The 15420-nt window shown below is 38.4% G+C and overlaps 1 protein-coding gene and 2 long non-coding RNA genes across 4 annotated transcripts in view; all 3 read right to left on the bottom strand.

The window, feature by feature from the left end:
• LOC126600241 (probable cyclic nucleotide-gated ion channel 20, chloroplastic) overlaps positions 1-15420 on the bottom strand; it is a 67429-nt gene that overhangs the window by 34692 nt on the left and 17317 nt on the right. The window lies entirely within an intron of this gene.
• Positions 6632-8589, bottom strand: LOC126600251 (uncharacterized). The gene is made up of 3 exons (XR_007615396.1): positions 8404-8589; positions 7614-7672; positions 6632-6762 (listed from the first exon to the last, which is right to left on the bottom strand). It is a non-coding gene; the product is annotated as an uncharacterized LOC126600251 (long non-coding RNA).
• Positions 12440-14618, bottom strand: LOC126600250 (uncharacterized). Its single transcript, XR_007615395.1, has 3 exons — positions 14048-14618; positions 13382-13441; positions 12440-12667 (listed from the first exon to the last, which is right to left on the bottom strand). It is a non-coding gene; the product is annotated as an uncharacterized LOC126600250 (long non-coding RNA).

Raw genomic sequence — 15420 nt, 5'->3', positions numbered from 1 at the left:
ACAAGCAAATGTGTTCCTCCAAACCACCTCGCCCCAAAATTGATCAGGGCACCTAAATTTCTCTTTGGGTAAGGTAAGCATACTACTGTTAGAATATAATTCATTTGAGTTATGTAGAGAATGCCACTTGTCCTTGTATTAGTGGCTGTTGAGTTTTGTCTCTAGGGTGTTATGTTTTGTATGAGTATAAATAGCAGGATTGCATTGTATTGATTAAGTTAACAGTAATAGAAAAATCTGTTGCAAAAGATTGTCTTCTCTCTCTCTCTCTCTCTGGTATTCGTTATCTTTCTTCATACCTAAGTTTTCTACATTTCTTAGCAATGTTATCATGGTATCTTCGCCGATACGGTTAACACCTTTGGTTGTCGATCCTTCTTGCTTCCGCTCTCAATTTATCTTTCTTGGATTGTTGCTGTGATTTGTCGATCGTCGTCAGTGTTCAGGTTGTGGATTTCGATTCAGTCACAGTCGGTGGGTTCTGATTTCCGTCGCTAGTCTTCGAAGTCGGTGCTCTGCAAAACCCTAGAAATTGGGGATTTTTGGTGTTCTTGAGCTGTTGTTCATTGTCGCTAGTTGCTGAGGTGATTTCTTCTATGTGTTACGGTTGAATCACTGTTAATTGTTGAAGATCTCTACTGCAAACCTAATCTGTTGTTGCGGATTCTTGATTTTTGTTCATTCTCTCTCTGCTGTGATTCTTTTAGACTATCTGTGGTATACTCTCTTGTGATTCAAGATTTGTTGATTGTCATTTGTACAAACATGGTTACCACTGCTCAATTGGCCCTTACACAATCTCCGATTTCCTCACTGATTCCCAGTGTTGGTAATATTGTTATGGTTAAACTTGATGATTCCAATTATGTTACTTGGAACTTTCAACTGGAATTGTTATTGGATGGTAATGGAATTCGAGGCTTTCTTGATGGATCAATTCCTTGTCCTGCACGTTTTGATGACTCGGATTCTGATAATGATACTGTGGAACATGAACAAACTGTAACTGATGCATATAAAATATGGAGGATTCATGATAAGGCTTTGATGACACTAATTACTGCTACTTTGTCCACTGTTGCATTGTCTTGTGTGATTGGTTGTACAAGTTCGAAAGAAATGTGGACTTCTCTTCGTGAAAGATTTGCCAATATGACTCGGACTAGCATTGTTCAAATGAAAATTGATCTTCAGAATATTAAGAAGGGGTCTGAGAATATTGATGCATATTTGCAAAGAATCAAATATGCTAGGGATCAATTGGCTGCAGTTGGGGTGTTCATCTCTGATGAGGACATTTTATTGTTGCATTGAGAGGTTTACCTCCTGAGTATAATACCATCAAAGCCGTGATTCGTGGTCGTGAAAATCTAGTGTCTCATAAAGAGCTTAGATCACAACTGAGGGCTGAAGAATCTACATTAGATGAGACCACTAGACAGATTCCTCTTATGTCTGCCATACATGCTCAATCCACTGGTGCTACTTTTTATGTTGGTGGTTCCTCGAGCACAAAACCTTATTCTTTAGGTTTTGGTTTTGGTCAGTCCTCTGGCTCTGTGCTGCCATTTCCACAGCAGCTTGCATCAATGCCATTCATGCCTCAGTTTTCCCACTTTCCAGTTTCTGGTAAGCAGGCTTTTGTGTCTCAATTTGGCTTGGGTACCTACAATAATTTCAGGGGGAACAACTTCAAATCCAAAGGGAAAGGAAAGAAATTTTTTTCTGGGGGTCCGTCTTCACATAATTCACCCTTCACTTATGGTGCCAATCCTTTCTCCCAGTCTTCAATTCAGCCTCCAGTCCCACAATCTTCTCAGAATCCTCAACAAATGTGTCAGATATGTGAAAGGAAAGGTCATACTGCACTTACTTGTTTTCAACATGGCTGTCAAATCTGTCATCGTGTTAGGCATACTGCAGCTACATGTTTTGACAGAAATTCAGCTCCCAATCCATCATTTCCTTCTTCACAGTTCTACCATGCCTATCCTCAGCAACATCAACATTCGGTGCAGTCTCAAGCTCCAAATTCTGGATCCACTCATCTGTCATACAATTCAGCTTCTCCCAGGTCTCCTCAGTTCTTTCCTCATTCTGGAAATTCATATCACAATCCTCCAGTTGCCATGAATGTACGGGCTCAAGTATCACCTTCTGCACCACAACCGGAGTATTGGCTTCTAGACTCGGGAGCAACCAATCATATGACTAGTGATTAGTCTAATCTCCATGTTGCAGCTCCTTATCCTGCTAATGATACTGTCACTAGTGCAAATGGTGAAGGTTTAACTATTGCTAATTTTGGTAGTTCTAATCTTCACACTAAGTCTCACAATTTCAGATTGAATTCTGTTCTACATGTTCCTCAATTGTCTCAACACTTGCTGTCCATGCATCAATTGTGTAAAGATAATAATTGCAGATGTATTGTTGATGAATTCTATGTTTGTGTACAGGACAAGGTTACCAAGAGAACATTGTTCCACGGACTGAGTAACAATGCAGTTTATCCTATTCATGTGCTCAAACCTTCAACTGGTCCTCCAGCAGCGTTTCTTGGCCAAAAAGTTAGTTATCTCTTATGGCATAGTAGGTTGGGCCACCCTACCAATAATATTGTACAAATTGCCCTTACTAAGTCTTCAATTCCATTTTCTAGTACCTTAAACCCTCAGACATGTATTTCTTGCTTGAAGGGCAAATTCACCAAGATGCCATTTCCTATACATGTTTCTAATCTTCAATTCATTTTGAAGTAATCCACACGGATGTATGGGGCCCTGCTCCTGCTATGTCTTTAGAAGGTTTTAAGTACTATGTTTCATTCATAGATGAATGTACTAGATATACATGGATCTTTCCTCTTATTAATAAAGCTTTTGCGTTTGGCCTATTTGCTCAATTTCAAGCTTATGTGGTCAATTTCTTTGATAAATCTATTAAAATTCTGCAAAGTGATGGTGGTGGAGAGTATCTTAGTAATTCTTTTCAGTCTTTTCTTAAATCCAAGGGCATAATTCATCAGATTTCCTGTCCATATACACCTGAGCAAAATGGCTTAGCTGAAAGAAAGCATAAGCATGTTGTTGAAACAACTTTACTCTTCTTCAGCAAGCTTCTTTACCTGATCCGTTTTGGTATCATGCCTGTGCTACTGTAACCTATCTTATCAATAGGATGCCTACACCTAGTCTTGCAATGAAATCTCTATTTGAAGTCCTGTTTCATTCTGCACCTAGGTTAGATCACTTACGGGTTTTTAGCTGTGCCTGTTATCCTTCTTTAAAACCTCATAGGACTACTAAACTTGACCCAAAGACCACTCAGTGCATTTTCTTGGGTTATGCTGCACAATATAAAGGTTACATTTGCTTTGATGTTTCCAAACACAAATTGATCGTTTCCCAACATGTGTTATTTGATGAAACTCAGTATCCCATCTTGTTTTCTACTTTTTCTAAGCCATCTTCTTCTTCCAATTTTTCTACCTCACCACCACATATTGTTCATCCTAATACCTTTCAACAGTATCCCATTATCCTTATCCTCTTACCAAATGTTTTTCAGCCACCTGCTGCATCTCTTCATGTTACTCAGTCCAGTTCTCTCTCACATGGTGATCTTGTCTCCGCTAGTGCTCCTTCATCAGTCAATGGTATTTCTGATTCTCCTTCTGTATCAGAATTAAATTCGGACACTACAATGTCTCAGGTTTCAGACTTACAACCTGTGCTTCTTGTTGCTGAAAATTGTCACCTTATGCAGACTAGATCCAAGTCTGGCATTTTTAAGAAAAAACAAAGGTTCACAGCTTCAGTTCCATCTCATAGTAGCACAGAACTAAAAACTTTTGTTGCAGCTTCCAAGTCTGTTAAGTGGAAACAGGCTATGGAAGAGGAAATGGATGCATTAATTCAACAGAAGACTTGGTCACTTGTTCCTCTTCCTTCACATAAAAATCGTGTAGGCTGCAAGTGGATCTATAAGATCAAGAGACATCCAGATGGATTTGTTGCTCGGCACAAGGCTAGACTAGTGGCACAAGGGTTTTCTCAAGAAGCAGGACTTGATTACTATGAAACATTCAATCCTGTGGTTAAGCCAACCACAGTGCGACTGATGTTATCTTTGGCAGCAACTAAAGGTTGGAAATTGAATCAACTTGATGTCAATAATGCTTTTTTACATGGTTTTCTTGAGGAGGAAGTGTATATGTCTCAACCTCAGGGATTTGTGGATAGAGATCACCCTGAGTATGTTTGCAAGTTACAAAGGTCTCTATATGGTCTTAAACAAGCTCCAAGAGCTTGGAATGATCGGTTTACCTCTGTTCTGCTTTCTCTTGGTTTTAAAGCTTCTTATGCCAATCCTTCTCTCTTTGTCAAGCATGATGGTCTTCATATAGTTGTGTTGTTGTTATATGTGGATGATATCATACTTACTGGAGATCATGATGCTAGTATACAATCTGTGATCCAGCATTTGACCAAGGAATTTGATATGAAAGACTTAGGCCTTCTTCATTATTTCCTAGGTCTGCAAATTGAATATCATCCACATGGGCTATTTGTTCATCAGTCTAACTATGTACAAGACTTGTTGCAGAAGACAAACATGGTTCAATGCAAGTCTTGCACTACTCCATGTCATCCACATCAGAAATTACTCAATCATGGTAGTCCCCTCTATTCTGATCTTACTCATTACCGAAGTATTGTTGGGGCTCTTCAATAGTTAACTTTCACAAGACCTGACATTGCTTATTCAGTTAACCAAGTGTGTCAGTTCATGCACACTCCATTGGACTCTCATTTTGTTGCTGTCAAAAGAATATTGTGATATATCAAAGGCACTCTTGATTGGAGAGTTTGCTTTCGACCTGGATCATTTGATATTAGAGCCTACACTGATGCAGATTGGGCTGGTGATCCCAATGACCGCAGGTCTACTACTGGTTTTGTGGTTTTTCTCGGTTCCAATCCGATTTCTTGGAGTTCCAGGAAACAACATACAGTGAGTCGTTCTTCCACTGAAGCAGAATACCGAGCCATGGCCACTACCACAGCTGAGATTGTTTGGTTACAACAACTTCTCAAGGATTTGCATATTTTGAATTCAGTACCTTATCTGTTACATTGTGATAATATCTCAGCAATGGCATTGGCAATCAATCTGGTTCTTCATTCCAAAGCTAAACATATTGAAGTGGATTGTCACTTTGTTAGAGAACGGGTTCAACAGGGAGTTATTTCTCTGCAGTTTGTATCCTCTACTGATCAATATGCAGATATTCTTACCAAGGGCTTGTGTTCACCTTTGTTTCTTCATCATTGTTCCAATCTCATGCTTGGGGCTTCCCACCATAAAATTGAGGGGGAATGTTAGAATATAATTCATTTGAGTTATGTAGAGAATGCCACTTGTCCTTGTATTAGTGGCTGTTGAGTTTTGTCTCTAGGGTGTTATGTTTTGTATGAGTATAAATAGCAGGATTGCATTGTATTGATTAAGTTAACAGTAATAGAAAAATATGTTGCAAAAGATTGTCTTCTCTCTCTTTCTCTCTCTCTCTCTCTCTCTCTGGTATTCGTTATCTTTCTTCATACCTAAGTTTTCTACATTTCTTAGCAATGTTATCAATGGTATCTTCGCCGATACGGTTAACACCTTCGGTTGTCGATCCTTCTTGCTTCTGCTCTCGATTTATCTTTCTTGGATTGTTGCTGTGATTTGTCGATCGTCGTTGGTGTTCAGGTTGTGGATTTCGATTCAGTCGCAGTCGGTGGGTTCTGATTTCCGTCGCTAGTCTTCGAAGTCGGTGCTCTGCAAAACCCTAGAAATTGGGGATTTTTAGTGTTCTTGAGCTGTTGTTCATTGTCGCTAGTTGCTGAGGTGATTTCTTCTCTATATTACGGTTGAATCACTGTTAATTGTTGAAGATCTCTACTGCAAACCTAATCTGTGGAAATTGTTGTTGCGGATTCTTGATTTTTGTTCATTCTCTCTCTGCTGTGATTCTTTTAGACTATCTGTGGTATACTCTCTTGTGATTCAAGATTTGTTGATTGTCATTTGTACAAACATGGTTACCACTGCTCAATTGGCCCTTACACAATCTCTGATTTCCTCACTGATTCCCAGTGTTGGTAATATTGTTACGGTTAAATTTGGGCCAAACTTCCGTCTAGCTATATTTTCTGCTACTCCACTCATTTCACAAAGTATTCTACTGGGTTTAACAACAATTATATTCGTTGCCCAATTAATGAAATATAAGTACCTCTAACTACAAGATTACTACAAGGGACATTCTCTTTTACACATTGTTTTTCACGAGTAAGCAGTTGAGATTTAACCAAATGAGCTTTGCTTTTGTATTGCATTTGCACCACTACGTGGGTTCAAACCCTGTCGGCTTCTTAGTATTATCTAATCTAACAAAAATATCAGTTGACAAAAAAAAAAAACACTTTCTTTCTACGGTGCAAGTGGAAATTTGACAAGATCAAAAATTGCGGAGTGTTTATATATAATTATGGATAATACTTGGGTACTCCCCAGGGAGTACCCATGACACACCCCGTCCCGAAGGAGGGCATGCTGGCCGTCACGTGAGAGTGACGTAACCATATACACAGTCCGGAAGCTTTAAAGATACAATTTCTAAGATATAACTCCCGAGGGTGAATCCTACTTTTGTGAATTCTGTCAGAACACCGCTGGATTCCTCGTGGCCACCAAAGCTCTGCTAACTAGAACCTGGAGGGGCGAAAAACAAAATTGAGTGGGTCAGTAAAACATAGTTTTTCGAAAACTTTTCATTTAAAACATTGCTAACCCCTCGCTGTAAAACCTGTATACTTTCCCAGAAAAATAGTATATAAACATATATATACACATATCATCAAAACTCAGCTCATATCCATCAAAATAACATATCAGAAATAATATGCCACGCCATGCCAAAATTAATCAGAAATGCATCGATATCCATCAGGTGAAATAATAAATCAACCGGAGACCCTACAATGGTCCTGTACGGCTGATTCTAAAGCTCAACATCCCACTCAACCGGAGTCACCACAGTGACCTATACGGCCCTGCCGGAGTCACCAACTGTGACCTGTACGGCACTACACTGCACATCACTCGGAACTACGTATAGTAGTCTGTACGATAAAAGGTGTATAAATACGCTCTAGTGCTTCTCTCATCAATCATCAGCGCGCATAACTAAGGTCACCCACTAGTCGGAATCACATCTAGTGATCTATACGACTAGCATGTCGGAACCCTCACATGGTCTGTACGACATCCACCTACTTGGATCCAAGGCGAGCGTGCGGTGTGGTGAATAATAGTATAAGCACTAACACCTAGGGTGCAGGTTATGAGCTTTCAATGCAATTCTCATAAAATAACTCATCTGAATAATATAAAAACTCACATGTGCGTCCACCGCGTCAATTAACATATATATGCATCGATTATCAAACTAAATATTTCAACATTTGCATGCATGGCAATTTAAATCATAATTTTCATATAAACGCATTTTCTGGGAAAAACAGTTGTATATAGATAATACGAAAACAAAACTGCCCACTCACCTGGAGTTCACCCAACAACTCCATAGCACAATACGTCAAGGCGTCATGACGATCGGCGCCTAAAACAATAATCGAATCAAATCTCAGAAATCATATCGATAGAATATATAACTTATATACAACACGTCACTACGCAGTTCGATCCGGAATATCTGCAACTCAGATTTCAAATCCATAACTTCCAAAGGTCCACAATATACCTCTAGGACAACTTCCTAAAATTTCATTACCATCCAACGGTCGGATCGTCAAATTCACGTTTTCGCCTAACCACGAATCGTACCCAACTTAGGTTCAATTACTCAATTTACGTCCATCAATTATCAAAACTGAACCTAGAACCTTAAACACAAGATAAGAATGACATTGGCGGGTCATTGGTCACGCGCCGCCGCACGGGCCGCCGCGGTGAATACTATATAAACGTTATTTAAAGCATATAACCAACAATTCTCAATAACTTCTCATACGGTGCTCAATTTGGGTATATGAATATACCACAGTGGCCTACTTGACGTCACGAACGTCGACAAATTTTTAGAATTAATTTTGGGATTGTTGCCCCCACGCGCCAAGGACAGGCACGGTACACGCGCGCCCACGCGCGTCTTCTTCCTCGCGAGCTCGCCGGACTGTGTTTTCCGGTGGCCGGAAAACTGGGCAATTTTCAATTGCCTTGTTCTCCCTCGTTTCTCAACCATTTTCTTCGAATTTTATATCAAAATGAAGCCCTAAACATGTAGTTTCACGCTATACTACTTTAAGGCTCTAAAAAATCACGAAATCTCACCGTAGAAATTCCAAGAAAACCGGCCAAAGTCGAACCCAGTGATCCCGACGTCCAAAACCTTCAAACGAAGCACACCGAGCTTCCTTAGGACCTCACTAAGCTCACTATAAGCTTAGAATTCCCTGAAAATCAACATTTCACGTCCACATGAACAATACTAAAAAACTGGGGTTCGGATTTCAGGAGTTTTCGAAGGTTTCCAGTTCAAAAATTAGTACCATTCGAATCAGGGAGTTGAAAGGATGAAGAATCTCACCTTTTTTGGCGTTGATCCGTGATGATTTGGAGGGTTGGTGCTTCGTCCGTACATATTCGAGAGGGAGATAGTGAGAATCGTGAAGGAAGAGAGAAAGAGGGCACAGAATAGGAGAGAGAGAGAAAGCAAGTTGTGTGGTCCAAAACAAACCCTAACCATACAAAATGTATAAAATTTTAATCCAACTTAATTTTTCCAAAACTTAGGAAAATATGCATTATTCAATGATATGTCACACACACCTTAGTACCCGTTAAGGGCAATTTCGTCATTTCACCACCTCAATACATAAAATCTCGGGACGGGCTGTGACAACCCAACTTGCTGACCATATTATGTGACCCAATAGAATTATACCACCTGTTCATTTTACACTCCTCTAGACTATTGCAATCCTCATAACCAAACACCAACTTTCACTTTTGAACCTGTAACCAAATACTCATCTTCTTCTTCCTCTTTCCTATGCCATGGCAGAGCTGGCCACCCCATCCGCTTCTTCAACCTCTCCTACGTCGACCCTACCCACCCACATCTCCATTCCAACCAAGGTATAAAATATCGATGATATCGAAAATATCGGTAATTCAAAAACACGGAAATATCGGATGGGAATATCGGGATATTATCGATATCAATAAAAAATGAATAAAAACCACGGAAATTGTAAGAAAAACTTGGAAATTTTTATTGAAACTTTGCAGGATGTTTATTTAGTCAATTATCTATTAGTTTATCACAAAAAAATTAGAAGGAAATGCATTGCATGATGGATTTAACTGATTTAAGTTGATTATATAGCGAGCTGGCAAACATTGTGAGTGTAGAAAAATGTAGTAATTAATGAAAGAAGTTTAAACACACCATAATCATTTATATATAATGAATTAGTACAATATTTTACAATTCATACATTGCATGGGAAGATACATGAGTGACTTAGTACCACATAGAGTTCCTATCAAGGTCTAAAATATTGATGATTTAAGAAGTATCGGTAATCCAAAAATACGAAAATTTCGATGAAAATATCGGAATAATATCAATATTTTAGACCTTGCTTCCAACCTCTTGGTCGGCCCAACCCAAAATCCCTAATATTCTTTTATATGGAACCTGCCCACATCCCCCTTCAACCTCTCGGTCGACCTCACCCGAAATCCCTCATGTTCTTTTCTGTGGAAGCCATGGGAGCACCTCTGCACCTGCCCACTTACTGGTCGCGACTCGCCACCATCTTCCTCCTCTTGCTGCCATGGTCGCATCTGGAAAGAAGAGGATAGATTGAAGGCGGGGTTTGCGAGGTTGGTTAGAAGAGGAGTGGTGAGTGTGGTTGATAGAGAAGGGAGGTCGGAGGAGGAGACGTGGATGTGGTAGCCGGAGGAGAGAAGTAGGTGGGGATGGGATATCGGCCGCCGACAACAGCGAATGAGAGCAAAGGTCGGCAAAGTTTGGATACTAGAATATTGATTGTTTTGAACCAGTTTTAGTAAAGTTTAAGTAGTACACGTGTCTTTATTTTATTGTTCCACATAGGATGGTCAGTATAAAAGGACCTGAATGGTGAGGACCCAAATATTGTCCCTTAATTATGTATTGTCAACGTGAGTTCCCTTCCGTTGTCAATATGAATTGAGAAAACCAATTCCATTGTCCGTAGAGAGAGGATTACATTGAATATTTCAATTGGCTTAGTGGCTGCCACTGCCCCACACTTAAATGCCGCCAGCTCTATCTTCCTACTTAAGGCATCCGCGCACAACCTGGTTGGTCCGTCCAAGCTTATACTCTAACGCCATATCAATCAAACTTGGCAAGTTTGTCTTGCTTGCCATCGTCCCTGTTTTGGCTTGAGTTAGCTACTTATACCTATTTTGATACTTGCATTCCTATTTGGAGGAATGAACTCATTCTTTTATTTGCAAATAACGTATCATCGTCGTAAAAAATTTGTAACCGAAACCGTCTAATATCTTAATCTTTACTTGAAGATTACTCTACAAAAAATCATTCAAATTCAAAATCATTTACTTGTCTTGATGTACCAAATATGTTCATAGTGTAGGTACAAAGCAGCATATTCGTGATAAACCGTCCAATTATTTGATATATTAGGACAACTAAACAATTCGAATTCGAATGTTTTTTTGGAAAGATGATCTTCAAATGAAGATTAAGATATTGGATAGCTCTGATTATAAAATTTCTACAACGAAGAGACATTATTTGCAAGTTGGAAAAAATGCAAATAAGAAAAGTAAGAAAAAAGGACATTTTTTCTCTCTTTCTCTTTGTTTCTCTTTCTAGAAGCCCCAATCCACAGCCTCATCTCCAGCTTCAGGTTTTAGCCGCCACCCCTTGCTGTTGCTAGGGGTAGGCGGCAGCCCGCTACTCCTTCCCAAATCAAAATACGAATTTTTTCCACCAATGGGCGTCTAACTGGTGGTGAAATTAATGTTTAATTCATGGTCCAGAACCATGTGGTTAAAGGGGGATAGAAATACGAATTTTTTCCACCGACGGACATCTAACCACCGGAGGAAAAAATCTATCAAAGGGTTGCATGATGTGAGGGGAGTGTGGCAAGATTCAGAGGAAGGAATCAAGTCAATGGTTTTGGATATTATTTCTAGGATATTTTTGGTTCTTAGGTTGTGGTGAATAATGCAGTGGTTGAGGTTGTGGGTGCGATGGATACTCGAGTTACTCAAAAGGATGAATGAATCTCTGATGTAACCTTATTCAGGCAAGGAGATTAAAGCTGTTGCATTTCATATGCATCCTTCAAAATTACCGTTGTCGCCTCTTTTTTCCCAACGTTTTTGGGACGTTGTTGGACATAATGTGATAGTACGTTCCTCCTTCTCGAGTACTGGAAAATTAGTGAGATCGGAGTGTTTTACTCATATGTTGCTTTAATTTCGAAGTTCGATGCTCCTCCGGATATGACGCAACTCCGACCATTAGTTTGTGCAATGTTTGTATAAAATTGAGGCAAAGGGCCGGGTTGGCGAATCACCTAAACTGATTTTTCCTTCCATTATATCGCCCCACCAAAGTGATTTTATGCCAGGTAGGTTGATATCTCATTACACGTTGGTGGCGGTTGAGATTGGGTATCTCCTGCACAATAAGCGGATAGGAATGGAAGGGTTTTTGGCTCTCAAGTTGGATCACAGTTGGCCTATGATAGGGTGGAATGGGTGTTCTTAGAGGATATAATGATAAAGTTAGGGTTTAACGAGGCATGAGGTTATGGCTATATATCCAATTAATGGTTTCATTTCTCAAATTTTCATCATGCATGTTCTTTTAACAAGCCATATGGAATGACAAAGACCGAGCAAATAAAGCGAGTTAGTTAATCAATTTTTTGATGAAAATTTTGTTAGGTTTTAATTTTATAGCTAAAATGATCTCTAAGATTGGTGTAGCTCCTCACTTTGATCACTGATTGATAGAAATTGTCATTGAGTTTGTTCACCGTAAATTATTTTGGTCATTCCGTGAAAAATCTGTCAATATCCTCGCTAAGTGGAGGGGTTGATTTGACAAAAATACCCTTAAAAAAGTGGTAACATAGCCGTTCACTTGACAACTTAACGAAGATATTGACATTTTTCACGAATGGACCAAAATGAATTATGGTGGATAAACTCTATTTATTTTCATTGTCAGTAAGTAAGAAATTATGTCAATGTTGGATTCCGTTTTGGCTAAAAAAGCCAATTTTTAGGCTTATATATGAATTAGTACAAGTAATAATAGATCTTATGGCACGCCCCGAACCCGAGGTCGGTAATAAAAACTCAAACTCGAATTCGAAACGTAAGCTAAAAACTAAATAAATAAAGTAAAATTGAAATAACGGAGTGAAAAATAAAATTCCTCTTAGAAAAAGAAATCGAGAATTCTTTACAAGACTAAAATAAATAAATACAAAATTATATCCTTACACTTAATCCGATCTCATCTTGTCTACCCCTTTTGACTGTTTAGTTCATAAACCTGCATAACAATAGAGGGGTGAGCTTTTCAAAAACTTAGTAGGGACATAACCTTATCACAGTAATTGACAATACTAAATTACGTGTCACAAAATCATGTAATGAAGTACCAAATCATTATCGATAACAATGCATGAATGCAATGCAATACTCTTCATCTCTACCCGTTAATTCATATAATAAAACACGCGGACATGCACGTCTAATACCGTGCATTTTACCTCTGCAGTGGTGGTTCGAATGTTTTAATATACAAATTAACTCCCTGTAACTCAATCATCCCAATTTTCCCTTTTGTTAGTCATCTTGCCAAAACCGTTCGTCGCCAATCCCGAAAAACCCAAAAGAAATTGTGCACTATGGGCTCGCCTGAGACTTGGTACCTGCTAAGAGTTTGGCTTAACTACACAAAAGATATTTCCAACTACCCTCATTTTCAAAATTCCTTCCTCAACACCGAACTTCCAACTATTCTCACACATGAGTGATGCCCAAATAATCTCGTTTCATCATTCACATGTACCACAACATATTCTCAGCGAATAGCATTTCACCAGTAATTCCATAACCAATAACAAGTAAACACCCAAGATAAACATTTATCCAGTGAGCATCAGATCACATTAATCAACCAACAAGATCGATAATGATAATATCACACTATACGAAATTTAATAGAGCCAAACTCCGTAAAGGTCTGCCGTATTTCCCCTACCTGGAGTCCAAAGCAATGCTCCGAGTTATTAACACAATAATCTACCACCATGGTCAATTCCTATTTCACAAGTATAAGCAAATCAACAAATGCACAACCACAACTCTAATCTTAGTTAAAAAACTTGGTAGCTTAGTTTGGTCCAAGTGCATACTTATACATAGATATATAAGAATAACTATAGGTTGATAGAAAGATAATTAGCTTGGACCAATTCCAGTATATAAAAGAAGAGGCTCCCTTCAATTTGATATGACTGATGAATAAAAGATGAGTGATGAAAATAAGTATATAGTTTCATAACTTGGAAACTATATTCGTTCAGTCCAAGCACTATCTGGAAAACCGTGAATTAGAAACTTGGTTTTTGTCCAAGTAAATACATTACATATACATAGATATAAAATAGCTTGGAGACAGTAGACTGAAGAGGGTTTGTGAAACCATGTTATGAAGGGTATTATCAACAACATACTTAAACTGATAACATAAGAGAAATTCAGCTTTCGTCCCAAAATTATCATTACTTGTATAGATATAGATAGGTGCAGAACAATGGTTATTTTAGATTAAACTTGTATTCAACTAGTAGATGAACTGATCCCTTTCAATCTCACATAACAAAGTAGTCCACATAGCTTGCAGTAAAGCTGGAAAAAGACTTACCATCATATATAAGCAACGCATAGTCGGCCCTCGTCATTTTTAAGATTGGAAAACTCAGCCTCCACACGACGACATCGTTCCTAACCCTAACTAATCTTTGCATGTCAAAAGTTGCCAAATAAGAAATCATGTTTGTTTCATGACGCAGACCCATCCTTTTCGAAGACCTCCTTCTTCCTTTTCTCATCCCTGCCCTCTCTCTCTGTTCTCGTTTCTTACTGGATTTGCAGCTCTTGAGGTCCCTATTTATACTTATACAATCCTTGGTGATTACGCACCAGAGAATAGTCGGCAATTGGAGAGGAGGAGCTGTCGACTTGATAGAGAAGAACAAATAAGGCAGCTACACCTAGCTAATAGATAAGGCTTGGGTTTTTCATCATCATGCAAAGCACGAGCTTCAAATGTTCAATAATCAAAGTGAAGGGGGAGGTGTCACTCAAAAGGAAAGATGAAAACTGGTTTGCTACCTCCAAGCTGGAGTGCTCTCCAAGTAGTCCTACTAATTTATCATTTCAAATTACAAGCATGCCCTTCTTTCATTTGGTCATCACGTGTTGACCAACATGCCTATATAATAATTACATACATATATACAAAAAGCGCAATAACACAATTATAAATATATTTTAGTAAAAAAAAAAAAAATATATATATATATATATATACACACACACACACTTTCCAAATCACAGGTCTTCACATCTTAATAGTCTGTTGCGGCAAGTCATTGCCATTGTATTATGGAAGGTTTCGTGGAGCCATTTAAAGAGATTATTAAATACTTCTGCTAGAGAATTCAAATGTATAGTCACAAAAACAATCAAACAAATATATGAAAATGGAGAACAATATGGCAACATGCACGATTGAGATTACAAGTTCCGGTATATTTTTGCTCACGACTCTAAAATAATGGTGAGGCTCACAACATAATTGATTATTATTTGATGAGTTTGATTTAATCTAGTTTGATTTAATCTATCTCCTGCCTAAATCTCAAATTTAAACTAATCTAATTGTTATTACCAAGATGGTGAAAAAAAAAAATACACACAGGTTCGGGTGTAATGTGGTTAGAGAAGGAGTCTCGTCCAAAGAAACCGTCTCACCTAAGGTTTAAGAATTAATATTGTAATATAATTCTAATAGTGTTTCTGATTTGTAGAAATCATTACTTGTACGTCAAGTATATACGATTATAGAATTATGTTTTTGTAAATGAATAAAATTTTCAAGTTTATAATTATTCTATAATGGAGGTTTTCAGCATTAAACATTGGTTAATATTGTTTTATACATTTGCTTTTGTTCATATTTATCCGTAGCTTCCTCATCATCACCTGAAACTTGGTGCCTGTTCATCGATCTAA

This window comes from Malus sylvestris, chromosome 14, assembly GCF_916048215.2.
Source record: "Malus sylvestris chromosome 14, drMalSylv7.2, whole genome shotgun sequence".
In the NCBI taxonomy this organism is placed as follows: Eukaryota; Viridiplantae; Streptophyta; class Magnoliopsida; order Rosales; family Rosaceae; genus Malus; species Malus sylvestris.
The sequence above is the reverse complement of the archived record's forward strand: the minus strand, read 5'-3'. Positions and strand labels throughout refer to the sequence as shown.